Source organism: Danaus plexippus, chromosome 8 (assembly GCF_018135715.1).
Source record: "Danaus plexippus chromosome 8, MEX_DaPlex, whole genome shotgun sequence".
NCBI classification, from domain to species: domain Eukaryota; kingdom Metazoa; phylum Arthropoda; class Insecta; order Lepidoptera; family Nymphalidae; genus Danaus; species Danaus plexippus.
The window spans coordinates 3,777,317-3,804,544 of NC_083542.1; the positions used below are offsets into that span (position 1 = coordinate 3,777,317).

At 31.1% G+C, this 27,228-nt stretch overlaps 6 non-coding genes across 6 annotated transcripts; 3 read left to right on the plus strand and 3 right to left on the minus strand.

Annotated features, from left to right (window-relative positions):
* The first annotated feature begins 15,575 nt into the window (after nt 1–15,575).
* LOC133318901 (5S ribosomal RNA) lies at nt 15,576–15,694 on the plus strand. Its single transcript, XR_009752634.1, has one exon. It is a non-coding gene; the product is annotated as a 5S ribosomal RNA (ribosomal RNA).
* Nucleotides 15,695–16,204: 510 nt separating this feature from the next.
* LOC133318911 (U2 spliceosomal RNA) lies at nt 16,205–16,397 on the minus strand. Its single transcript, XR_009752644.1, has one exon. It is a non-coding gene; the product is annotated as a U2 spliceosomal RNA (small nuclear RNA).
* Nucleotides 16,398–17,108: 711 nt separating this feature from the next.
* Nucleotides 17,109–17,225, plus strand: LOC133318920 (U5 spliceosomal RNA). The gene has a single exon (XR_009752653.1). It is a non-coding gene; the product is annotated as a U5 spliceosomal RNA (small nuclear RNA).
* Nucleotides 17,226–19,182: 1,957 nt separating this feature from the next.
* LOC133318921 (U5 spliceosomal RNA) lies at nt 19,183–19,299 on the minus strand. The gene has a single exon (XR_009752654.1). It is a non-coding gene; the product is annotated as a U5 spliceosomal RNA (small nuclear RNA).
* A 729-nt stretch (nt 19,300–20,028) lies between these two features.
* LOC133318915 (U2 spliceosomal RNA) lies at nt 20,029–20,221 on the plus strand. Its single transcript, XR_009752648.1, has one exon. It is a non-coding gene; the product is annotated as a U2 spliceosomal RNA (small nuclear RNA).
* Nucleotides 20,222–20,665: 444 nt separating this feature from the next.
* On the minus strand, nt 20,666–20,784 carry LOC133318909 (5S ribosomal RNA). Its single transcript, XR_009752643.1, has one exon. It is a non-coding gene; the product is annotated as a 5S ribosomal RNA (ribosomal RNA).
* Between the last annotated feature and the right edge of the window lie 6,444 nt (nt 20,785–27,228).

Sequence of the window (27,228 nt, forward strand, 5' to 3'; positions counted from 1 at the left end):
ATTTGTTCAGCATCTCTGTGTACTTACTTAAAGCTTCAAGGCATACCAGAAGAAAAATATATGCTGTCACTTGATATACAGATGTCACTGCCGGTATTTGGCTTGACCTCAAGACACACAAAAAATTTAAACAATTTATGATAGATGTTTCAATTTCTATATAGTTTTTACTTTAGTTAACTTCAAATAAGACAAAAAACAACATATTTTGTGCAATTTTAATCAAATTTAGAATCTATTACTGCTCTGAAAAGTAATAATCTTTTCGGAAAATTATATATATTTTTTGTTTGCATATCGTTTAATATTTCATAAAATAATTTTGGTCGTTTCAGCATTCGATCAGACATATTTTATATTATTAACCCAAAGTTGAGACTGGTCGAAACAAGAGATTACTCTTATTGAGTTCAATGAAATAATGACGATATTTGGTTCTTGTAAAGATTATAAGGGAATGAGAGTAAAGAAATTAATTTTTTTTGGTTTCATATCATACATAAGGATAATTTCTATTAATATAATAAAATTTATTTGATAACGAGACTTAACATATCTTCATATAGTCGATATAAAATGCAAGATTGCATTTTTATATTTTAAAAGTTGTATGTGAGTTATGCTTGTATGATACGAAATTTTTGTGTTCAGAATTTCCGTCCTCAGTGTAATCTGATTTTATCAACGAGTTATAAAAAATATACCGTGAAAATAAAATTTTAGGCTATAAATTTCAGGATTTTTTTTATTTTTGCTTTAATTTTGTAACTGCATTTTTGCGCCAATATAAAGACGGTTGGCTGGAAATCGCATCATGAACCTCGTAAAGCTTCCTCCGACAAAATTATCTCTCTATTGATTCTTACATTAAAATCGATACTTAACGGATATGTGTTTCCCAATCAATTAAAAATTTTATCGTAATAAATATAAATAACCCCGGATAAACGAGGAAACTAACGAAGTAGCTTCCGACCGATTGGCCTGCTCAACGCTTTTGGAAAAATCTATCAAAAAAATTGTCTTGAACAAAATAAATCAATAAGTGGAAAACTTGTTCATTCGAGCCTAATTGTCCAATTCTTCTTTCTGCTATGGAATGGAAGTAGCTCTCTTCTCTCCCTGTCGTATAAAGACCGATGTTTTCCATTACTTCGTCCTAGCTCTTCTCCTATATACATTACTCACAATCTATATCTAGGCTTTGAACTACATCATTATTCGTCTTCAAAAATTAATTAGCAAAGTTGATAGAGTCAAATTCTGAAAAGAGCGTCGCAGTCGTAATTACTAAGAATAGCCGTTTTGATTCAAATAAAGAAATTAAATTGTAAGACAGACCCGTTACTTAGCAATAGAAAAAACAAATATTTTAGAGTCAGCCTGGAAAACTGTCATATGTCGCGTACATTTAACAAATAGTTTTAATAATATGTATTTCTAGATGATTTTAATGTTATTTTTCGCGATATCGCATGCCAACCCGCTGGTCGTCAAAGAAATCGACTTCTGCCAGTTCTTTTATCCCCAACATGAAAAAGATTGCATGCAGATGTGCTCTTAGACACTGACGACAAAATAAAGACCGCCAACAGCCAGCGAAAAACCAACAGCCCCCGCAACATACACAAGCACGTACATGGACCCGCACACGCACAAGTGCTCCCGTTTTATTAACTTTGCTCCGGCGTTCTACCGTCAGACGAAGGCCTGTTGTCATATTCCCTGATTCCTACCTCCCTTCCTACTATTTCAGTAGTAATTCCCAGTCGAACCATCGAACTTCTCCAGTGACGATGTCAAATAGACAATTAGAAATCAATTAGGTAGATAAGTCGAAACATAAAAAAACGTACAGACTATCGTGTCTATATTTATTTTAATAGAATTATTGTATAACGGAATTAACGTGATTACGTATTAATTTCTTCATGTTAAAACCTTTTACTAAGATTACGAAACTTTTTACAATAGTATATAAGAACTTAATATTAAAGTCGTTTTTTTTAATATTTAATAGTTAATAAATAAAAGAAATAATGAATTCGATTGCAGTTTCCATATATTAAATAGTGCTCCATTGATTTGGTACACAATAAGTAAGGTAAGGTAAAGGCTTAATATGTTTTTCTAAAAGTTTTGTAAAATTATCCGTCCAAATTATTTTAACAAAGTTGAAACCTTAACAAAAATGACTACAGTAAACTATTTGATCTCTGTTGAGCATAAAGTAAACTAGGCATAAAATGTTTTAAAATTGATCATTTTCTGTGATATTCATCTCCTAGCTTATAGCATTTTTCGTTTGCTTGGTTAAAGCACTTTTATAGGCTTTTTTCTAATGATCAATGGACGAACTAGCATTCATTTGGTCCAACGAAAAGGTAAAAAAGTCTTTGGTTCTTATTTCGGAAAGTATTTTTAAACTCATTTCTAAATAGTATTCGAAAATTTACCCATGTCCGATTCTTCGAAAGATTTTTAATTAATTTAAAATGAGTGATTACTTAATAGTTATTATCTTTATAAACGTATATTATCAACTTATATATAAAATTTTCATGTCACAATGCTACCTACCATATGATTTGATTTTTATGAAATTTTATGCATATATTTAGTAGGTCTGAGAATGGGCTGCTATTTATTTTTCATATACCTAAATGATAAGAGCTATCCATCCCTAACATTTTATTAAATTCTTGGACGATTTATTTTTTGTTTCATTTTGCTATAATGAGGCATTAGGAAATACATACAACCGAAAATTTTCATACTTCTATCAACTACCCCTATCATTTAAAAGTTATTTTAGTAATTAATCATTTTTCACACCGCCCGATAACTGATCAATTGTCACATGATAAGTGAGAGACAGCAAATTTTGAGTCAAAACCGAGTTGAATGTCAAGTGAAAAGGGACAATTTGATTTGACGGTATACCGTTCGAATATTTTTTTCACTATGTCGTTGCTATTGTCTTTCTAAGTGCAAGTGAAAAAGTTTTAATTAGCTAATAAGTGAATTTATAAACAAATTATAGAAAATTGTAGCTGTGAATCTGTACTGGTGATGTGTGTATAGCGAAATTAATTCGGAGAAAATTTTTAATGCTGTCGTTCGATGACAAAATTAAAATAATTACAAATGGAAGGTATGTGAGCAGTTTAGATTTAACTACAAAAAAGTTTATGTTACTCATTTTAATAAAAAGTATTATAATAATTATAACTACCTAAGAGGTTGTGCACACAAATAAGTTATTTTGTTTTCCTTGTTTGATGTTTTCAAATAAATATAATAAGATTGTTTGTTTCTCCACTAGATATTCTGATTTAAATAACTTTCATAAAGCGGTGATAACAGATAGTAATGGTTTTTAGGTACTTTCCTACCTCAGAACCAGTTAATATATTCAGATGTTAGTTCTGATCGGACTGCTGTAACTTTATGCGCTAATATATTCGATATATTAGAGGAGAAATTTGTTTTTCAAACATATTCTGCTTACCCTACCCCAACTCTCTGAACACTCCCCTGCCTTACACACTTACAATATTTCAGTGTTTTTTGGTGACTAGAAATTCCCTAGAAATAAATTGTATGACAAAAGAGCTTTTGCAGGTTCAACTAGAATATATGTTTGCCCAAAAACAAAAGAAAAAAGCTAATTAAGATTTAAAAAAACTGTAAAACGCCATCTATATCAAAGTTAAATTATCCATAACTCTAGACTTAAATTTGATGAAGCAAGAAGATTCCAAAAAATCATGACGTCACAGCACCCAATCCCGTACAAAATTCATAAAAAACTCGTTTTTGACAATTTGAAAAAAGTATTGAATTTGACTAGTTGTGAAATACCCGATTTTATTAGGTAATCTTACTGTCCTAAAAAAAGTGGCAGGCACCGACTTAAAAAAATAAACTCAGTTTTTATTTTTAACTTTTACGTTTTGTTATATTCTTCCTTGACATACCTACATAAGCAAACCTAAAATAATATATTATTTACGTTCTTTTTGAAGGCGGTAAATTTTTTTTTTATAGTGTTTTTAATTAAACATCTGGACACAAGTCCTTTGTTGAAAATAAAATGGAATATTCAAGTAAACAAATAGGCATAATTACTTCTAACATAATGTGAAAAAGTGTCAACAGTATTTAAATATTATATATTTACTAACTTCAACATTTAAAGGATGCCAGACAAACAAAATTTTATTCAGTGACACTGTCTTGGTGTCATTCACACCCTACAGGAGGTTTCGGGCCATATTAATATGTCGTAGTAAAGTTTTTCGGAAGTTTTCATAAAGTTTTCAATTTTAGCCGTAACAACAGCACTCAAGGTTTTGCTCCGAGAAAGTATCCAAGCATAATCTGAAAATTAATTTTCTATCTTATTACTCGAAACAAAACACAAACAAAGATAGCTATTTACATAAAACTTCTAAAATTGTGTTTTCTTTAAGCGTTCTAATCTTATCATGGCGCAATTTTTTCCCTTCATCATATTTGTAGGTTTAAGTGATAGCGTAGTTTTCATAGTTTGTGTCCAAGGTGTTTTCCATTTTGTAGACTAAAAAAAAAATTTTTTTTAAATGTATTAAAATTTTCTATGAATACTTACTGTCACGAGATAGGGAAGCGACGAGTTTGCCAGTGTTACCAGCATCCGCAGCTTTTTTTATTATACTGTCTATTTTAATTTCTTAGTTGTTTTTGACTACAACATTATGGGTTGAGGATTAATCTCCCTCAAGAGTGTACACGCCATGATCACACTTAATATCCTCCTCATATTCGTTAGGTTACCGAGCTACCTCACGCCAGACACCGGTTCCATACTATAATGAATATAAATATGAAATTAATATATGAATATTAAGTTAAAGAGCTTTAAAATTAAAATAAATTAATGTAAAAGTTGTAGTAAAAAAAAACAGTCATAATTTTGTGTTTTAATCAATATATTAGGATTTTAATAAACCTGCTGGGATAAAATAAAATTTCCACAAAACAATTTAATAATTACCGCAGCAAAGCTAAAGTTCTCTACCGGTTTGAATTCTGGACACTTTGAATCGAAGATCACATCAGCGTAAGCGCTTGAAAAAAAGAGATAAACGTTAATCTGACTGTTGATCGCTTATTTTGTACTCCAATGTACTCTCGCTCTCCAGTCAGAGATCAAAGTGTTATCGTTATTATGTTGTTTGTATTATGAAAATGATATTTTAACATTGTTATTATAGAGTCGCAAATAAAAAGCATTGGTCGAGATCGCAAAAAAAATTACAACCAGCGATAACTATTCAGAATACCGAGAAATGTTGGGTAAATAGATGAGGTTAGTTATAGAGCGTTTATGTTGTTAATGCAAAAAACAAGTAACAATCAACTTTTAAAGTTAAACAGAAACAAGTAAGATCAGTAACTCACAAGTTTTTGATGCCGTACTTTCTAAATCAAATCTATTTACATTCAGTATCTTTATCCTAGTACTCTCTCAAAAATTCTTCAATGCAGGCATCAAACGAAATGACAAAAAAAAATCATTAAACTATTAATACTAATTTTCTTATAACATCTAAATGGACACTTTAAATAGTCATTTTTTACTCTAATTAGTATGTAATGAGTAAATAAATATAAAATATATTTTTGTATTCAAAATTAGTCTTCATTAATAACAAGTTGAGCCCTTATCTTAGATAAAGGAGGATTATACAATTAAAGAGATGGTGGGATTATCTGCCTTCATTGAGGTCACACTCGCAAAGAATTCTCTTAATTTTAAACTTAATCAGATTAATAGGACAAAAATTATATCCACGGCACAAGTGAAATATAATTCTCAATTCCATATCCTATAGACATAAATCAGAGGTACGTTGGTATAATTCGTTGTATGTCGAAGTAACATTTTCATTTGGGTTATAAAATCCAAATAGAGTTTTAATTGATACGGAACCTTTATTAAATATAATGTTTTTATAAATGTTGGTCACAGATTTGTATACGTTATTATATGAAAGAAGGAATAACAGACTCGAAGAATAACTACGACGAAGAACCATTTTTTTTGAAGGGTTTTAGAACACTGGTGGTGGTATTTGAAATTCTAATATAGAATCCAAAGATATATGGCTCTAGAACAAATTTTCTTCCTTCGTACTTAGAGATTCCTAAGTAAATGTTCTTTAAAAGGAAAAACTATTAGGGGGTCAGTAATAACTTTAAAAGGTGATAAAACAAATTTACAGTGACTTTAAATTAGCATAACCTCGTTAAACCTTTGAACACTAAATGGAAATGTGTCGAAAAATATTAAAGGAAATATATTTATAAATGTATTTGTTGTACTGGCTTCCTAAGAATTAAAATAATATTAAGAATATAACAAAAACAATCTTATCTGAAGAAAGTAGTTAAGTAAAATAGTGGAATTGTAACCGTGTAACCGTTTTAATTTCTTGGTCGCTATAAACAATTGACATGTAAGTTCCTGCGCAGTAATAAAGTTGTTACAACCATATGTAATTGAATGTTACTCTCCACATTCAAATATTTGGGACCAAAGCCGATAGTACTATAAAAGATTTTTTATTATATTGTTTTTAACCTAATAGAGCAAAATCCCAGGGCTGCCAGACGTCACGTATTTTCTGATGGATAAAATGGGGACGATTGAGTAGCGTTAGTATGTACTATGATCGTATGCCTACTTGCTAGCTTGGACAAACGGCCGGCCAAAAACAATTTCCGGCCAACGGCCAAACGGCCAATCTAGCAAGTAGGCAAATGATCATAGTTCATACTAACGCTACTCAATCGTCCACAATTCATCCGTCAGAAAATACGTGACGTCTGGCAGTCCTGGGATCTTGGACTATAATATGAACGAACGGTTAAATTAGAATTTAAAAAACATTATACACAAAAGTAACATTTCGTACCTACGTAGTAAAATACACAAATGTAACGTTTTGTATTATTGATTTAAATTTATCTTTGACTTTGTGTCATTGATAAGACTTAAAAAATATTTCCAAGAAATTGTCGGGAGATACGTCGTAATGAAATATTTTAAACACAGATTATTTTTAACAATAGCTCTTTCCGTGACTTCGCCTGCGAGGAATATTTATTCTATTACAAATATTTAAAAAATGGCTTAACCCCTCGTCACATATTCGTATTCGTATTCTTTCTGCCAGTGAAGGTCTCAACATAATCGTTGTCAGTAAAGGACTAATAAGAAGAGCTCTTAACAAACACTTTCATCTTGTCTGTCCGTTATCACGGTTACTGTAAAGTTATTGACACCTCGGAAAAAGAAAAATATAGGTAATAATAAAAAGCCTAGTATATCCGAACAACATAGGTTCTTCAGCTCGTGAAAATCATCAAATCCAGGTAATTTCAAAACTACCCTTAACAAACGAATACATAGAATTCAATTAGAGTTATTTATATAGTGGAGATCGCCGAACGTTCTTTACTCAACCGCAATTAATTGATTGTTTCAAGTCCAATGTAGGGACAACCCTCACATTCAGGAATCTTCACGGATTGACGTATTTTATGAGTTATTCTTAGCCACAGAGTGTGTAATGCTTACTTTAATTGAATTTTTGCATATCTAAAACATTTTACGAGTATATAAAAAAATATCTTTATTTTTTGATATACTCCTAAACTTCTTCTCCATATAAAGTTTGACAGTTTTGTATTACACGTAAGTCCGTTTGTGACATTTTCTTTAAATTATTATTAGTATGACATCAGTATTAGTGCAAAAAAAATAGAGTTTTAGGTTAAAAAAAATGTTACTAATAAGTACTACATTACTTTCTTACTCTCACAAACTTACAGACTTTTTGTTTCACATATCGCTCTATGATACCTTCAGCAAAACTTTGAATGAAACCGGCAAAGATTTTCTAAAATTACAGTTTAATAAAAACACAGACATAATCAATCAGTTTTATAATAATTATGTAAATAAGAACAAGTTATTATCAGGAGATTTATTTGAATTCTGTGATTTAAAATCGAAATAAGAAAAAATACAACTGTTGAAATTTCTCATACAATATACAATGCAAAATATTTTCAGCTCACACTTTATTGAAATTATTGAATTCCGTCCTTCTGTTATTCAAAATTCACGAAATATTACTACTATTTTTATTAAAGTATGATGAAGCAGAATTTCATACTGAATTGTAACAATCGAATAGATTGGAAATGGTGGCCGTTTCATATATAGGCTGAAAGCTGGTTAACATATGGATTACATAATTACTCAAACACATTAAATATAGCTTTAACAATTACAAAATCTGTTATTCAATCAACACACAGACTATTTCTACCTATATTTTGTTTCCCCTTTTCCTTAAGACTTACATCTTAAAATTCTGGCAATCTATCAGTAGGATCGTCGCATCATAATTTGATATTTTAAAATGAGAATGAGGTTTAAGGTCAGTAACATATACATATATATATACGTTTATATATAATTAAGATAATTGTATCTAAATGACAAACAAGAAGTAGTATTTTCATTTTCCTAATGAATAAAATATCGAGCTGAACAATAATAAGTCGTAACTTTTATTCGATATAAAGGAACAATAATATCTTTAATATTATTACAGATAATCTCAATACAGAATAATACATGTTATTGTGGTTGTAACTAGCAATAAGACAATTATAATGCTAAGTAGTTAATAAGTAATTTCGTTTCATATTTGATTGTATTCTACAAATTTTAGAATCGTCATATTTTAACAGCAATTTAACTCAGATGATGACAATTCCAAAACAAACAATACAAAGCAGTTCAAGCGTCAGCAAATGGTTTGAGTTGTTAGAATATTGTTAATTTCGGTTTTGTTGGCACTATGAGAGTCTCGAAAATCAACAGCTCGGTCATCTTATGCTTTAAGTTGTACTTGTGTACATAAAACTATCAACAATTTCGATTGCAAATTATTATTTTAGTTTGTTAATCATGTTTAAGACGTACATTGCTCGGTTTTTATTTATCAGAGGTGTTAAAGTAAAAGATGTTAACTGTACCTATTTAGGCTTAAACAATTAATAAGAGAAATTTACATTTCAAATGTTTCAATAAATCATTAATATATGGAAACTTTAATATATTTTTAAATCTTCCAAAGTTAGGAGCGTATGAATTTAACTTTTAAAATAAATGTGATTGGTAAAAACCAAAACAAATTGAGCTTCTAAAGGGTTGCCTTAGGACGTGCTTTATTGGCCGCTACATTGAACCACTGAATTACTAACGAGGATATATTAAAAATTTTCAGGCATTAATCTTCAGGGATTTTGTGTTGTAGATATAAATGCCATTGACTGTTCATGTATAAAATGTCTACTTTAAAAAGGACGAAAATATTTCAATAATTTTCATAATAAGTATTATTATTCTCATTTCCTTATTGACATCACATTTCATGGACAGGATTATATTAAATTAAGCATCGACGATCAAAAATATAGTCTATTTTTGTCTTATATTAAATATTTTACTATGAAATCTGCCAAAGAAATTCCGTTCAGAATACGTTCAAATCCACTAAAACTAATCACCGCGATAACTAATCGGACTTCATCAATTATTTGTGATATACGAGAATTCACTTTAAATCCCACTCACACTCATTAATTACACAGTACCTGATTAATCAAATAAGTCATCCCTACATTATATTCAGGATCCACAAAAGTACTGAGATGCAGCCTTCTTGTGTATCAAACCAAGGGATCCATCCAAGAGATAAGCCAATGCAAATGTTAGGTATAAATAAATAGTCCACTACGTTTGCATTTCACGGTACAGCGTGTAAACTGATGTGGTTGGGTGGGTCATAATGTTGCCAGGAGGGGAATATTCCTTATAATAAATACTATATAGACATGAAGAACAGCCTAATCAATACTATTACGAGGTAGATTATGAAAATATACGAATATACCGCTGATTCTGGCTACGGGTTATAAATCGTATTTAAAGCCAACTATGGGCTATAGTTAGGTCCCTAATACCGACCATTACAACAAACTAACCGAGAGATAATCTAAGGCTACGTTAGAATTATGCGATCTATCTAAACAATATTGGCGTTATGCGTTGTCTAAACCAATGAGACGTACCTGTCAAGCAACTGGCAGTTATAAAAATCAAAAAGTACGAAACGTTGAGTATATAAATACATGAAATTTATTTATAGTAAATGTTGTTCAGTTTAGTTAAATTTTCTAGAGTTCTGTATTATTTTATTAATTTTTACTAATGTGCGAACCTTCTCTGAAGTTTTAGCAAGCGTATTAAAAACGCTGTGTGAAATTAATTCCATGGTTCTCAGATTAGGTCAGGATAAATAAGTGTTCCTCATTATATATTCAGTTGGACCACTTATCTATAGCTCGGTCACATCGATATCATACAACAATTTCATTATAATAATAAAACAAAAGTCGTAAAAGAAAACAATTTACGTTATTTACTTTTTTTGAAGTTATAGGTAGCGATCACTATACTAGCTGCTGTGTGTTTGTTACTTCATGTTATTATTGTTTTGAATTACATCGTACAAAGTTCATTATAATTGTTATTATTACAAGTTATTCATAGACAACTTTTGTTCACTTTATATAAATGTCTTGCCCATTTCAAGTCAAATTAAAAATGAATCGCATTCTTAAAATTAATATTATTTTTATGCAGTAATAATTCAATTGTCCTATCCAATTTACGTTTTTTTTAGGTTATAAACAGTTATAACAAGAAATTAACCACAGAATAGAAAAGAAAAATTTAAAACAAAGGCAGAATAAAAAAAGGAAAGAATGCTAACAAGGCTATTCTTCTCGGAATATTTAAGCACACGTTTACTTTCTAAAACACAGCAGTCATTTCATTTAAATGCTCTTTACATTTCTATTTAATTAATATTTAAAACAAAAAATCCTACAGATTTCTTTACTAACAATTATTTTACTATATGAATAATTATATATGATAAAATAATAAGATTTGTTCCGAATTAATTTCCTGGGTGGTATAACTTTTACTCTAGATATGTTATATTATTAACGGCATTAATACTTGTAGTGATAAATAAAATAGAATCATTATAGACCTCTTCAAACAGCAGTACATCCCGTTTGCAGTATGGAATTTTAAATAATATATATTTTAAAGGAAAAATTCGAGTGAACAGTAGGTAGTGGTAAATATTGCATAATTTTTGCATTCCTTATTTTGATAAGTAAAAGTAGTAAAAATATTTAAATGAATTCGTAAATATCATTATAAAATGTTATAAATGATGTATTTTAAAATAAACTTTTGTATAAAATAAGTATAATATTTTATAGATTTTTTGTTGAAACATTATACTAATTCCTATGGGCATGATTAAAATATAAGGATTTCACATCGTCTGTATACAAATAAAGTCTACAACGATAGTATGCAAGTACGGTGTGGTCTAGCTACCCGCTGGTAAAATAGAGTTGGAGGAATTATATCGTGCAATATCCTCGCAAACTCGCCAAAGTGTATGATATAAAAACTTGAAGGGCTGGCTGTGTTATGCTTGTGCAAAAGCTGAATGGATAGTTTCAATTCAAATTATTCTGGCTGTTAAGCCTTTTGTCAGAATTTTCCATGGAGTTAAAAAAGTGATGTGAAATCTGACACCAGCAAAAATGCCAACACAACATACACCAACGGGAATGTATGTTTTAGACAAAAAGAAGCTCTAACACCATAAAGTAATTCAATGAACCAATGAATTCTATACGGCACAATCAAGCCAAAGCTAGAGTTCGAGGATACCAAATAGGGATGAGACTTCGATGGCATATCTATCTGAATCTGTTGTCAACAGAAGATATGATAGTCCAATCCGACCTACTCTTGCCTTCCATTACAAAAGGGGTAAAACTTAAAAACAAATTTACCAAATCGAATGGCACATCTCTTCCAGTTAAGTAAATCAGTTTATATGGTAGCCAGCCTCGATGGCATTAAAGTTTTATATAGCGGTAATCTATGCCCAAGTGTACCCAAGTTGAGCCACATCAGCAGTCTTACTGACATTTTGGAAGCTAATAACAGATTTCTTGTGGATATTCAGATATGGGGTATATCTTGCTTGCTGCAGACAGTATTATTCACTAGTGATGAACTGTGTATGCGAATTACGTCCCGTCTGTAGGATTTTGGATCTGTCTAAAGTCCCCCCCCCCCAAAACACGTGCGGCGTTCTAGTCTCTAGGTGTTGATAGAAAAGCAAAAGATTTTTAGCTGTGCCAGGTGCCCTTTGAATGAAGGTGAGGAAGTGCAACCACAGAAGATTGCTTTCTTTATTTTGAAATTTTTGTGCTCTGAATAAGGAGAATGGATTAAACAATGGAGGAAGTAAGTTGAACGAAGCCTTGAAATTATGAATCAGTTTTACAACCATTTGTTAGTTAGTTTTGTTAGTGGAGTCTTGATATGGAAACTACGGGGACGTTTAACACCTCCAGAAATCGCTATTGGGATCGTCAACCAGGAATAATACACAGTTAATGGGGTAGACTTTCGCAGGTGGCTCGCAAATTAATCGGGATCACTCGGGGCTACGGGAGTGCAGAAAAGTACCAATCTTCTTCTTTCATATACAATATCTTTTAAACAATGCCTGTATTTTTTCAAACAGTAGAATGTTATATAATCATGAGTTGTGCTATTTTTTTTACCGGAACACGTATGTAGTTATATAGACAGAGCCGATCTTGGATAGGCGGCCGCTCTGTACGGTCTCATGTCCCAAATTTAACGACGGGGGGGGGGGAGATTTTTCCCAATTTTCGCCCATGGCCAGGATCAACGTTAGAAGAAAAAAAAATTCTTCAAATGTTTATCATAAATAGAGTTTAATTCCCGTTGAACCGGTTTATGTATTTGTTTCGGTTTGGTTCGAGTTCCGGTTCAGCAGAAAAAAAACTTTCTGGATTCCGGTTCACGGTTCGCAAAAACAAGCCCTTTCGTTCGGGTTTTCCTTCCGGTTCGGGATCGGTTCAAACCCTTGTTTATAATAATAAATATAAAAATTTGTCAAAAATTATTAAAAAAAACTGCGATTCTTTTTAATTTTTTTTTCCATACGTATGCCAATTCTCGTTATCAGAAATCATCTTTTGTTCCGGAACGCGTTCCTGTCCAAAAAGGAAGTACCGGTACGACGTTCCGGAGCGTTCCGGCTCGACAACACCAATGATTAGAATAGCACAGGAAAAGCAATATCCCAGGATAAGCATGTTTAGAAGGAAATTATTAAACAAAAATTATCACATACATTCTGTAAAGCTCAAGTGGTATATACATATTAGTATTTAAAAAAGTTGGTAATTACTTTTTGTATAGATTTTGACGGATACGTGAAATACCTGCATCTTTAAAGGTACAAACATTTTTGGAGTTTTAATATTTATCTTTAAAAGTGTACCGTTAGAATAAAATTCGAATCCTTCCTAATCGCTCTTGTGTTACACAAAATCCTCTTGATATCCCCTCCTTTAATACAAAATTTTTCCGTAAATCCTTATCGGTCCTGGGTGCACAACTTTGGATCTCACTCCCACCTTCTGTCTACAAAGAGAGTCCAAGTGCACCTGCATTTAAACATGGACTTAAGAGACATCTTCTGTCACTTTCACTATCTGATATGTAATGTTTATTTATCTATACTATTTGTATATATTTATGTGTGTACAATATCTAAATTTCCTTATATTGTATATATATATATATATTTGTTTACTTATATATAAATCTCTTTATTTTTTTCCTTCTCTATTTCTATTGTACCTACTCCACGCTTTCTCATCCAGTTTCCTTTATCAATAGGGTTTCTGGTAGAGATCTCTTTTAAGAGATAAGTTATCCTTTGTACATCACTCTCCTTTTGTAACAAATTTTTTAACTCTTGGTACATAAATAAATAAATAAAATTCAAGTAAGTTTGGGCCAGATTCAGGTTGTTGTTATACACTTAATGACGTTACATATCGGTAGTTTTGAAACTCAGCTCCTAGATGGAGTTATTAGTTACAATCCGGAAGAGCGTGGTGATAAGTCACCTTTGTTTCTATACTCCTAATATTACATATATATATATATTTAATGTTGATTATATAACAATAAAAAAAGAATCTATACTTTGTCACATATAAATCTGAGAGTATAAAAATCCATTTATTCTTATTTTGTAGGTCTGCTACAAATCAAATTTTATGAAATTGTATATACGTGCCAAGCGTTCCAAACACAAACGCGAATTTCAATATAGTCATTGAAATGACAAATTAAAGTTTTTTATTATATTCCTTTTAGCATTCGATACATTACAGTTAATTTAATAAACAGCATCTAATGTATCCAAATCTTTTGAAATGTTTTATTTGTGAGCTGAAAGTATCCTAATTTATGACTCTATAATTCCTCCTATTCAAATATGTTTTAATTTTGTTTATTGTAATCTCATCAAAATTAGGCCCGTATGTTACGAGAAAGTCGGAGATTGCTTTATTAAATTAGTTGTTAAAAAATGTAAAAAAAATCCCAGTTTCAATGATTTTAATATAATATAGATAAATATTATATGTATATCTATTATACAGATCATTGAAGCCAAAATATTATAAGATATTCAGTGAATAATTTTCAACATATTAGATTTGAAACAATTCCTATACCATACCCTATATACTGGTACCCTACCCTACACAGTATCTTACCCTTCCCTTCCTGGGGCGGCGATTAACAAAACAAAGTAAGAAAAAATGTTTTTATACTGAATTTAATTATTATATAAGTATTAAAGAGTAAAACAACATAAACTTTACAGAATATAAGCATTTTAGTGTTTAGTGTTTTAACTTAATACTTGCATATTAGTAACTTGCATTAGTACTTACCTTACTCGTCATTAGACCGTTATCAGTTATTGTAACACAGTTAATGAGCTCATCCTTGTTAACAAGTGTTTTACGACTGTAATATTGTAGGACAGCGTTCCAACACTCGGTTAAGTTTAGCTTAATCATTAAAGAGGTTCACGTACTCCTTAACGCACCATTACAATATATCCTTTAAAGCCTCAATAACCTATAAAGAAAATATTTCGAGTCCACCTAATTAAGGGTAAATTTAAAAGTTTACTAATTAATTTTTTTTACTTAAACTTATGATTTGTAAATTTTAATATATTTGAAAGGAATTATTATCAAATATTACTTTTTGTGTTTGTAAGTATAATTTTTTAGTTTAATTTATACATTATTTTGTGTAACTTTACAATAACCAGTGATTTAGAACTAAATATTGTGTTATTATTTTAGAAGGCTTTTATCAAAATTATTATAATATATAATAACAGTACTGCAAAGAAAAAGTCACGGATAAAGCTAAGTGTAATAAAATCATGGTTAAATAGGTGGTAAAAATTAATATGTTACAATTTTTCAACGAGTTGATTGCCAACGTCCATACCACGTTGAATACACCGGTTCTCGTCCGATCACCGAAGTTAAGCAACGTCGGGCGCGGTCAGTACTTGGATGGGTGACCGCCTGGGAACACCGCGTGATGTTGGCTTTTTTACTTCTCGTTATTTTAAATAACGAATTATATATACACAATACACAACAAATCCTGTTTACTCTTCTTTTCTACATCTGATATTAATTAAGTACCTAGTATATATATGTACATACAAATTATATTTCGTGTTTTTTTTTTATTAATTCCCTTATTTCTCTTTCATTGCTATTTTCAAAATAATCGTCTTCTTATTATTGGAACACGGAACGTGGCATAACATATGAATAATATACAAAATATAAGGGTGTAATTGTTGATTAACATTAAAAAATTTAAAATATATAATCGTACTTTGAATCACCATAGAGTCCTTTTAGACTTTAGGTCCTCATCTGCATAGAGGAAATGTAATTTACAGGCTACTTCCAGGTTTCTCTGTGTGTATAACACTATATACTATGTCCAGAAAGCACATGTGACGATGTACGAGATAAAAGTTCATATTAAGGTATTCAACATAATGCAACCACATAGGTTGTTTTATAGGGAGATAGTAAATAAGGTATTATGTGGGCCGATCCCGGCGGCACTGCAATGCCGGGTCGACCCGTGACGGGAGTGGAGCGAGCCCCGAACATCCCGTCGGTTTACAAAAATCAGTTTAATATACTGGTCCCGACATGCGGGAACTTTCAGATATTAAGCTGAAAAGAACAGATACTACACTTTGATCTTAGCCAAAAGGCCGAGAAGCGATACTCACACACTGACTACGACCGAGCGTCATTCAGAGAGCAGAAATTTTACCACCGTAATGTACACGAAGGCAACGGATTTCGTAGCGACATCTAGTGGCGCTTTGTAAAGGACGCCGACGATGTAGAGTCCCTTACGTTATTAGTGATTTGTGATAGACACATTTTTTGATGGACTCGAATGAATATGAAAGGAGTAGTCACGCAGTTTAGTTCCACATACGATGTCATTTTAATTCTAAAATACTCAAATTCTACTTATATTTAAGTTAGCCTTGGAACCAGTTACCACAAAGAAAATTGTTTGTTTTTTTAAACCATAAATGTAATTAAGCTCAACAATTCAATATTAATTATAATATTCCCGGGTTTAGGAAAGTAATAGATATTTTATTGAAATGTCAAATAAAATAGAAAAACTAAAAAAAATACTCTCTGTGCTACACATGTATCTTGGTTTCCTGTGTGAGTGTGAGAGTCTAAATATTATTAAAATGTAAAAAATTACCATGTAAAGTCTACATTTTGTCTGGTCCTAGGTGGTTCCAGATGATTTCAGTCAACACATGCATGTTAGTTATATTGTCATACTCTACATCTGTTGTCGCTACAATCATCCACTAGATGTCTCTGTAAGTAAACTAGACGTATTCTGCATCGCGGTGATAAAATTTTTCTCTCTTCGATGACTACACGCGTCAGACGCGGCTACGGTACTCTGGTTTCCCTTCAAAACGTATAAATCTTTCGCCTTTTACTAAAGATTTCCGTGGAGGGGAACACTCAAATGAGTCTAACTCTACTTTTTGAAGCCTCACCCTAGGTGAGGTTAATAATATCCTGTAACAATATACCTTGCGGCCTACGTATTTATTGTACTGAAGTTCTCTGCTCTATATGGCTGCTTCCGATGGTGAACTGCGTGAATGAGATGGTTTATCAATTAGTAGAATGAGCATGAGGAACTACGGAACATAAGAGATAGACTTCTTAAAGTAGTTTAATTTAAATGTGTTTAGTAAATTATTAGATACCTCATTACATAAGTATATAATTTTATTGTTATTGTTTGAGAGGAACAGACAAGCAAATCTAAATCTTTTTTTTTTAATAATGTCTCGTATCTGAGGTTGCCAGTCGACCTATTTGAATGCAGATCGCTGGCTCGTTGCACCTGTCAATATCACTTACACTGTGTCATAGAGGGTAGCTTTCTGTTCGGTGTAGTTGGTAAAGCACTCTCTGTTAATATAAAGTAAACTATATAATACCACCTTTACATAGATCCGCTAAAATCTTACCATACCAAATTTCTAATAGCAAACTCTTTCAAGACCACTCCTTGGTATTTATCAATACAAATAAATAAAGTGACGTGTCTGTTTGTAATATTGAAATTATCGTTTTTTACTACATGTATATGAATATGTATACGGTACATACAAAAAAATATAATTTTTTACAATTTTTGTCAATCTGTCTGTTTGTTCCGGCTAATCTCCGAAATGGGTGGATATAAAGAAACATTCAAATATAAAAGCAATCATTCTGGTATCTATCGATAGTAATTGTTAACTAATAGTCAACTGTTATTCTCAGATTTCGTACTTTATCTTCAACATGCGTATTTTTTTAAATATTGTGATGAGAAGAAGGATGCCACATAAAGTCATGTCAATATCACTAATAAGAAAAATGACGACGGATAAACGGTTTGTTTTGTATGTAAGGAAATAAAAGATGCACTTCTGCCCTAATCGTCTGGCCAGATTTAAGAAAGCTGTAGTGATCAACACCGGTATTAGTCCACCAAAAGATCATAAGTAACTTTTATTGAGTCAATTTTCTCTTTGGGTAGGCTGTGACTGTTTCGCCAGGGTTCATGATGCACTTTTCACCACAGGGGTTTAAATTTAAAATTTCTTCATTACTACTCCGCCGGTTAACGAATTTAACGCAACAGTTGTTTTGAAGGTCGAGATGGAAATTAGAAGAGCAAAAACTGTGAAACCAAAAATTCACAGAGATTTTTATTTGTGGCACCACCGCCATACACAGAACTAATCCTTAGACCCGTTTCCGTAGTATTGGTGTCATGTCTCGTATTCATAAATATCGTGATATTTTTAGTTTTCCATTATGTTAACTAAATGACTATAACTGTGCCTTGCCCCTTCATTAAAATAATAGCAAAGCAATAGTTAAGTGAAAGGTTTTAAATACACAATGTAATCTACGCAGTTATGAAAGTTACGTTAGCTACCAACGGAAGGCCGAAGAAAAATCAGAAACTACTTTAAACTAATTTTATTAAAAAAAAATCTTACAATAGAACTTAATGTACGACCTACTCCATGAAACCTTCTACATTGTCTAATGGCTGGTGAAATTATCAAACTATATTTATAAAATTATAAAATTCCTATCAAAGGAAATCATTGTTCGGTTTCAATTCTACATCATTGAACATACACGAGAAACAAGAACATCATTCCAGAGTGTCTGTTACTTAATAAATTAATAGTTACTTATCCACGGTAGCCCTTGTCAGCTATTTCTATGAGAACGTGTTTATATAACTGGATATACAATATCTCATTATTCACTAAACACATTTAAATTAAACTACTTCAAGAAGTCTATCTCTTTTGTTCCGCCTATAGTTCCTCATTGCTCATTCTACTAATTGATAAATCTCATTCAGCTGGTACACCATCGGAAGCAGCCATAAAGAGCAGCGAACTGCAGTACACTAAGAGTAAGGTATAGTGTTACAGGATATTATTAACCTCACCTAGGGTGAGGCTTCAAAAAGTAGAGTTAGACTCATTTGAGTGTTCCCCTCCACGGAAATCTTTAGTAAAAGGCGAAAGATTTATACGTTTTGAAGGGAAACCAGAGTACCGTAACCGCGTCTGACGCGCGTAGTCATCGAAGAGAGAAAAATTTTATCACCGCGATGCAGAATACGTCTCGTTTACTTACAGAGACATCTAGTGGATGACTGTAGCAACAACAGATGTAGAGTATGACAATATAACTAACATGCATGTGTTGATTGAAATCATCTGGAACCACCTACGGCCAGACAAAATGTAGAATTTACATTGTAATTCTTATATTTCAATAATATTTATAGTCTCACACTCGTCATCGAACTATGAAACACAGAAAACATGTAGTAAAGAGAGTAATTTTTTTAGTTTTACTATTTTATATCTTTGACGTTTAAAAAAATATCTGTAAAAGTTTTTTAAATCCGAAATATTGTGATTAATATTGCTCTGTATTACATTTGAAGCTTTTATTCAAGGTATAAAAGAATAATAATAATCTTTGTGGTAACTGGTTCCTAGAATAACCTTAAATATACATAAGTAGAATTTGAGTATTTTAGAATTAAAATGACATCGTATGTGGAACTAAACTGCGTGACTACTCCTTTCATATTCATTCGAGTCCATCAAAAAATGTGTCTATCACAAATCACTAATAACGTAAGGGACTCTACATCGTCGGCGTCCTTTACAAAGCGCCACTAGATGTCGCTACGAAATCCGTTGCCTTCGTGTACATTACGGTGGTAAAATTTCTGCTCTCTGAATGACGCTCGGTCGTAGTCAGTGTGTGAGTATCGCTTCTCGGCCTTTTGGCTAAGATCAAAGTGTAGTATCTGTTCTTTTCAGCTTAATATCTGAAAGTTCCCGCATGTCGGGACCAGTATATTAAACTGATTTTTGTAAACCGACGGGATGTTCGGGGCTCGCTCCACTCCCGTCACGGGTCGGCCCGGCATTGCAGTGCCGCCGGGATCGGCCCACATAATACCTTATTGGCATTCTCTCTATAATACAACCTATTGGTTGCATCATGTTGAATACTTTAATATGAACCTTTATCTCGTACATCGTCACATGTGCTCTCTGGACACATAGTATTATATACACAGAGAAACCTAAGAGTAGCCTGTAAATTACATTTCTTCTACGCAGGCGATGACCTAAATTCTAAGAGGACTCTATGGTGATTCAAAGTACGATTATATATTTTAATGTTAATCAATAGTTAAATAATTATTATGTCTGATATCCATTTTTTATACTCAAAATATTACTAGTTTCAGTGGTCGATTAATAAGGAGACGATTATTTTGAAAATAGCAATGACAGAGAAATAAGGGAATTGTAATAAAAACCCTTAATATATGTACATATATATATACTATGTACTTAATTAATATCAGAAAAGAAGAGATAACGAGAAGTAAAAAAGCCAACATCACGCGGTGTTCCCAGGCGGTCACCCATCCAAGTACTGACCGCGCCCGACGTTGCTTAACTTCGGTGATCGGACGAGAACCGGTGTATTCAACGTGGTATGGACGTTGGCGACTAAAGTGTTGAAAAATTGTAACATATTAACTTTTACCACCTATTTAACCATGATTTTATTACACTTAGCTTTATCCGTGACTTTATCTTTGCAGTACTGTTATTATATATTATAATAATTTTGATAAAAGCCTTCTAAAATAATAACACAATATTTAGTTCTAAATCACTAGTTATTGTAAAGTTACACAAAATAATGTATAAATTAAACTAAATAATTATACTTACAAACACAAAAAGTAATATTTGATAATAATTCCTTTCAAATATATTAAAATTTACAAATCATAAGTTTAAGTAAAAAAATTTAATTAGTAAACTTTTAAATTAACCCTTAATTAGGTGGACTCCAAATATTTTCTTTATAAGTTATTGAGGCTTTAAAGGATATATTGTAATGGTGTGTATTATTATTATTACTTTAAATTTTGCCCATATATATTCATAAGTATCTAATATATTAAACCAGTTTCTAATTTCTCCTTGCAACTCTTATAGTGCAAAAAATCGGGTTTAGGTTCGTTTTTCCAATTGTACATTTTTATCAAATTTTTAACATTTAAATCAAGAATCACGAAATAAGGAACAAATCTCCCTTCATCTTAATATCTTGTTGTTTTTTTTAAATTAATGAAACCTTTAAAAGATAGGGAATAGTTATCACTTACTTGGACGTCTTAAAGTCTATTTTGAATCATTACTAATATCATAGATGTATGGATATAAGGTTTATATCAGACGCACACATATAAATAAATAATATAAAGGTATTGCTAACAATAATTTACTTTTGGTGTCCTGTGTAATTGTTAGCTTAAAGTTATTTAAATTCTGATATTATTTGGTAATTCTTATAATACTAAACTATCGCCCTCTGTATGATATTGTAACTTACCCTCGACTAAATATGTTACCATTGAATATTTTAAGTAGGATGTAAGTACTGGAGTGGGTATTACGTTACACGTTGTGGAGTAATAAATAAGTGGAGATACTGCCTAAACTTATTTTTAAAACTATAGTGTTGCAAGTGGCGCCATCTGTGCCGTACTAATTATAATATACTATAATCCTTAGAATTATTTTCATGACTAATAATAATTAATTATAATACTGAGCCATTGTAATTTTGTATAAGCCACATTTAAGTTTCACCTTGTATTTATAAACTAAATACTGACTTCAACTATTTTGTAAGACATGACTGAGAGTAACGCTGAACATTAAAAATCAAGTCTGAAACTGTACCTTGAACACTGTACGTTCAAGGAAATTAAATTCTAAATAAATTTCTTTATTTTTTTAATAAAAAGCACAATACTAATGCAGGGACATCTCTCCACCGAGGCTTTCCATTCCGTACTTTAAGAAGAACCTTTTTTAACCACATCTTTACATTTCTGCATACCAATCTCGTAGACTCGTGAATCCAATACAGAACAATATTCTGATCAAATAACGTTACGACTTTGTGAACATTATAAAGACTTGTTTGAGCATATTTATTTAAAAATAATCTGGACTAATAAATAGTATACTTGTATTACTGAGCTGCATGAACGTTACTTAATACTATTTAGTTTAATAAACTACTTAAATACTAATATCAATGCGTGAAGATTTACGTTTATTAAAGCTGGAAACGCTGAGTGTGTTAGCATACTATTCTTAATTGGTGGCTAATAGTATTTAAAACCTCCCTTGTAACAGAGGTGGTTGCTAGTTGACTTCTTTGTAAGCAGATCGCTGGCTCGTTGCTCCTGACAATGTCAGTTACACTCAGTTATAAAGGTTAGCTTTCTGTAAGGTAAACTATATAATACCACCTTTATATAACTCCCTCGTAGATCTAAAAATACCAAATTTTTATTAAATATTTATATGAAATTATAAAACTATTAACTTTTCGATTGTCTCTGGTATCTATCAGCATGTCAAATAATGTTACGCAGTCAAGAAGTCTTAAATGTTTGACTAAATATTTATTTGTGTAAAGTATATAAATGATATGTTTATTAAAATAATAAACAAATTAATTATTGACAATATGAAATAAAAAGTATATAAAATGTATATTATTACTAATAAAATTGCGTAATATATAATTTTTACATTGTCTAACTGTCTGTTGGTTCAGTATAATATTGAAAACCTAGTTTTACTGTGGCAAGTTTTATGTAAAGAAACTGGAAAAAGAAGACATTTATATTATGTTATTACTTTCAAAAACAAGTATTCCTAAATAATACCAAAAATTATTATTAATATGAAATCTAGATAATGAAATTTTTATACTTTTTATTTGTTACCAAATTGTGTCCAAGGACATAACTTTTATGAGAAGTAATCGAGGCCTAAAAGCTTATTTAACATTAAGGTGTCAGGAAATGTATGAACGTCTTTAATGAGTTGATACAACAACTCCTAAATACTTGGTAGCGAGGATAAAAACCTTAATCTTAACTTTAAAAGGTTATGTTTATACCATATTTTATATATTTCAAGAGACCTCACCTTCTGGTACCGTTTATATCTGGTCGTTCATAAATCTATTTTAACTAAGACTTGTATATAAAAGCTATTGAAATTTGAAATGACTTCGTGTCAACTATAACATTCCTTATTAACTTTATTCCGATCCTTCCTCCATGCGTTACTTAATCCTTACTAAAGTTACTAAAACATTCCATTAAAGAATTAATCTAGGAAACACCCAAACATCTGGTTATCCCTGAATTACTCTGCTCGCTGAATGATGTGATATATCCTATCTCTGCCCTCTTTCATTATTCACTTCATTTTGTATGAAATGTATGAAATTACCATATAAATGACTATTTTTTAAGCAATGCGTGTTAGGTAAAATGTTTTTTAAATAGAGCTATTCGATTTTATAAGGAATTGGTTTACAAAACCAGCGGTTAAACTTAACATGATTGAACATCAAAGTAATTCTTTATCAGAAGAGAAGCCTTTGGACGTTGTATGTTTTGGGTTTAGATATAAAAAGGGTTTTAGAATTAAGATTCAGGTGTAATAAGTTTTTAATGGAAAAAGACATTTAAAAATTTGTATTTACTTTTCCTGCTTACAATTTAAACGGAAGTGATAACGCTGTTTATTTTTTTTTTAAACAAAGCAAAAACAAAATACAAGGCAACCTTAGTTTAAGATTTGTATCATTTGATCGCTTGTTACCAAATCAACATAATGCATGTATGAAATTATGATGTGAATGTGTAAATTCATGCGTTCAACAAAAATATGAAATGGGAATATTTAAAATAAGTTCCGTTTCTGTATGTGAAATATAACTTTTAAACTCATCTAAACTCATCTGAAACACAAAAAAAACCAATGAATCAATTAACTTACTTCGTGAAAATAACTACTTTTTAGTTTCCATTTCTTTTGTTCAGATTGCGAAATAACGATAGTTTTATCACAAAATTATCTTCCTTATATTGTATTCAAAGTATTCAATAATTTAAAAGTATTTTTTTTAATTCAATTTAATACACGAAAACAATTAATAATACTACACCAACAAACCTGACACAAACTAAAGGCTTTAATGGAATACATTTATACGATTGCTTTGCGGAACCCAGTCTCGTATATGTAAACGAATAAACTGTCAGTATTTAGTACCGTTTTTTGAAGTCACAGTTAAAGTTGGAGATAAAGTAACCTTATGGTTTAGTACTACAGCTACTATTTGATTATTTGTGACATTTATCTTCCGTAATTTATGACATTGTCTTCTCATGAACATAATTATTGTGTATAACCTTCCAGTTAGCAAATTAGACTCAAACACACACGCAAAAGTGGCGTTACATAAATTTTGAAATACGAAATTTTTTATTTGTAATTCTCGTAATATTTGATGTCAAAACAATTCCCAGTTAATAGTATACTGTAATATACACTTCTTTCGATTACGCTCAGGAGCCGTATTTGGGAGTTTTATTCTAATAACGCTTTTACTAGCACTTGGTAGGCTATAACCTGATGAGTCGATTACAAGAAAACACCTTGATACTTTAAAATGATTTTATACTTTCAAGCACAACCGTCTCGATCGGTATCCAACAGCGAGTGACCGATCGAGTTCCGTTTTAAAAAACATACCATATTCAAAAACATAAATAAAATAATACCCTACGTAAAAAAAGACTATCACTTTACAAAAATAAATCGGTAAAACATTTCCTTTAAATCGATATAAGTTAAGTAGTCATAATTTAATGCTATTAGAAGTTATTATAAATATTAACGTCATTTAACAAACAAAATGTGATATTCCATATCAAGGATTAATATGTCGGTAACAATACAAACATCCTGTTCCTGTAAACAGGTACACAATATACAATGAAGAAGATAAGAAAATTAAATGTTGGAGAGACATTCTAAGATACGATTAATATACAACATGGAGGAGTGAGAAAACATTTTTTATTTATAATTATGATATAAACTAAAATTAGTCCTTGTGTCTTTTACATTTCTTACACGACGCGATGGTAGGATGGGTCATTAGATGGATGAAATTTACTATGGATGTAGATGGTACCATCAGAACGGTCTACAATTTATTTCGGTATGTGATATGGGACATGGCGTACACACCGTCCTATATAGAATTAAACAAATAATCGTTCGAAAACAGTCCCAACGTCTATTCCGTCTAAATTTAAGTTGTGTCTTGAATATTAACCATTTTATTCATGTTATACTGGTAGGTCCCAAACAAATAGAAATTATATATATATTTTTAAATAAACATCTACGTAATATTTTACAGTTAACTATTGAGAATTTTAACGAGCAATATGTGTATTTGAAATTAAAATTGTTAATTGTATTGAATATCAGTGATCCGCTCAAAGTGAACGAAGTGAAACGGCTTTCAGTAAGCGTTTTATATATTTGTGACATTACTTTATGACTCACAGAGACTGCTCACGTTCCGCAGTTAATATATTAGTGAGGAAATATTATTAGGTTTATACAGTTTTGTGTTTTCCTTTAAATTATTTCTAAGATCTACATATAGTATTTATGTATTTAAACCATTTATGTCAGAATTATCTTAAATCATGGTTAAAATATGCGACGTCTCTGAAAATACGATGCCGTTGGTCAGAATCATACTAAAGAAAAGTGTTTATTTATTTTAATGACGAATAGTATAGTAGTAGTAGTAGGAGTATAGTAGTATAATAGTAGTAACCAATGATACAAGTTAAGATATGCTTTAGTTTTTTGGAAACACTCAAACAGTTAACAGACGTCCAAATTATATCAGAAATGGAGGTGAACCAAAAAAAAGTCGAATTGCAGTTCTTCCAGAAGACATACTGCTGTAGGATTATTATTTTTCCTGTATTTGGATTGTATGAAAAATTTGTTGCTAAATTAACTCTTATTTTAAGGTCAACGACATTATTTTGCTCCATGGTCATTGAAGTTATGACCAAAATGTTTAATTGTGAGGAGGTTTTACTTTCCTCAGCCCTAGATTACTAAGCTGATTTCATGGTTACATGGTTACTAAACTTTTTTCGAACGGACTACGTCAAATAAAAGGCATTTTTTCGAAAAAAATGTTTTTTAAGTATAGGAACTTTTGACATTGGTGTGTTCTTTAAATAAACAAAAGAAAATATTAACAAAACATTAACTAAAATCCTTTCCACACATCCATGGCACATATCAACGTTATGAGATCCACAAATATACTCGTATAGCTTGCATTTGTAGCAGTGACGTTTGGTCATCTTTCTAAGCTTTGATGGAAGTAAATATAATATTTTACACTCAGTTAACAAAGAAGGGATAGTAACATCTGACCTTGATGTCACGCCTCAAAGTCACTGTTGATATTATTTGTCTCAACCAGGGCTCAATAAGTTCATCCGCTATTTTTAATACAAAATCTCGCCGATGCAAAGGTTTTTGTTTTTCCCGCAGTGAGATACACCGATCACTTAAGCTATGATTATAGACAGATATAATATGTTATAGATTTACAGATGGGCCACCCGTGGGTTTTGCGGTTGGTACATATTTTTCAGCACTTTTTTACCTGCAGTGTTCCACAAGGGCTTTTAATCGTCGCAAATCAATACAGGTATAGTAGACGAAGCCTATTTGTTTTTATTTTACTTCGGCATTGATGAGCATAACAACCATATGTCTTCATTTAGATAAAAGTAAATAATTCATTTTTCTTTTCGAGTTTTTCATTTTTCAACCTTTTCCTTTCAGACCTGGTATAAAATGCACAATAGTTGGTCTTAAAACGTTGGCAAGCTATATATATTTTTTCATAAATTTATAAAGGTCACACGGTGCATGAACAAATGACTTAAGAAAGTAAACGAAGAGACGAGGTGCAGGGACAGAGGGACGTGAATAGACACGAAAATCACAA